The following is a 2117-nucleotide window of genomic DNA, read 5'->3' on the forward strand; positions in this document are numbered from 1 at the left end:
CAGTCCTCCAGGGCCTTGTTTTCTTCCCTCGCAAAGCCCACCACCCTTTTCTCCGTGGGCATCTTCGCTTAGACCTCAGCCCTAACTTGACAATGCACGCTCCCCCCATGTTGTGCACGTGAAAGCAGGTGCACAGCCTGGCGTGCGCTGAAGCAAGTGATCCTAGGGACATAGGAAGCTCCCTGTTAATGACTGTTCATAGCATCATAGAATTGTAAAGTTGGAAGGGACCCTGAGGGTCATCTAGTCCAACCCCCTGCCATGCTGGAATCTTTTACCCACAAGGGGTCTCAAACCCATGACCTTGAGATTAAGAGGCTTGCACTCTGCTGGCTGAGCTACTCCAGCAGAACCACAGAACATAGCTGTCAACTTTTCCCTTTTCTTGCGAGGAATCCTATTCGGAATAAGGGAATTTCCCTTTAAAAAAGATAAACGTTTACAGCTATGCCATGGAATTGTAAGAGTTTGGAAGGGACCCTTAGGATCGTCTAGATCAACCCCCTGCAATGCAGGAATCTCAACTAAATCATGCACGACAGATGGCTATCCAACCTCTGCTTAAAAACTTTCAAGGAAGGGGAGTCCACAACCTCCCAAGGGAGACTGTTCCACTGTCAAACAGCTGTCATTGTCAGAAAGCTTTCCGCTGTTTTTTTGGTCCAAATCTCCTTTCTTCTAACTTGAAGCCATTGGTTCGAATCCTACCCTCTGCCAGGAGAAACCAAGCTTGCTCCATCTTCCATGGAACACTGCTTTAGGTATTTGAAGACAGCTATTGTATCTCCTCTTTTCCAGGCTAAACATAACCCAGTGCTTTTTTCCCTGGGGGTAATCCAGTGTACGCTGTACCAGCACCGTTTTTTTCTAGAAGAAAAGCCCTGAACATACCCTCTACCAGTCCTTGTAAGGCCCAGTTTCCAGACCTTTAAACATCTTAGTCACCACCCGCTCTGCACGTGTTCCAGCTTGTCAATACCCTTCTTACATTGTGGTGCCCAGAACTGGACACAGGACTCCAGGTGGGGTCTTACCAGGGCTGAACAGAGCGGTACCATGACTTCCCTTGACTTGGACGCTATACTTCTATTGCCAGGCAAAAGCATTCCTCTTAGGCTAATTAAACAATCTATGGTCTTTAAACTTTGGGGAGAGTTGTTTTTTTGTTACGGTTGCATGCCACCCCAACCTCTTGCGTGGCACAAGATTCCAGCAATTCCAAGCAGTCATTCAGGGTTTGCGTTTCCTTTGGAATGAGGCACAGCGGAGACTTGGGTGTCTTTATGATATATAGTTTATTTACACATATCTACAACCTGAGCCTTTGATGGAGGGGTTCACAGCACTAACAGCCTAAGAGGGTCTTTCTTCACCCATAGCCACAACCTTGGCTTCAAACAGAGATCAGGTATTGCTCTCCCTCTCACAGGCTTCAGCCTGCTGCTTCTCCAATTTCTAGCTTTCACACACCCAACTCAGATCTGGCCTAATTTCCACTGGTGGGTGGGACTCAGAAGGTACTAGGTGACTGTCAGGAATCATTATCATGATTTCATCTAGGACTTGCTTCCTAAAACACACCTCCAAGTGATTTCACAATGCAGTGAAAACATACACGAAACAATTCCATACATAAAATCAAATTCGGATCCCACACAGGTAGAAGCAGGGATGAAAATACCCACTTAAAAGGCTTGTTGAAAGAGAAGAGTCTTGAACCAGTGGCAAAGACTGTAGAGACTTGCAAAACACTATGCAAAATGAGCACTTGATGGGGAGGTTTTTGACCCAAGGGCTGGATCCAGTTCCCCATCTCTGCTGTAGTTGTTGGACATCTGTGGAGAGCAAAAGGAGACTCAAGCTGCATTTACACCATAGATTTAAAGCACCCACCCACCCAATAATTCTGGAAACTGCAGTTTGTGTTCACAACTTCAGAGACATCAACTAGCCATGATCAGCAGCTGGAAGGGAAGGCATGCTTGCTGGACCTGGATGCTTGATACTTCTTTCCCAGTGACAATTGGGTGCATAATACTTCCCCCCCACCCCAGTGGCAAAAACAAAGATGTTGCAGGAATTTATGTATAGGTTGGGGGGAGGTTGCCCCTCCAGCA

The sequence above is a fragment of the Podarcis melisellensis genome (genome assembly GCF_964234715.1).
Source record: "Podarcis melisellensis genome assembly, chromosome: 11".
Taxonomy (NCBI): Eukaryota; Metazoa; Chordata; class Lepidosauria; order Squamata; family Lacertidae; genus Podarcis; species Podarcis melisellensis.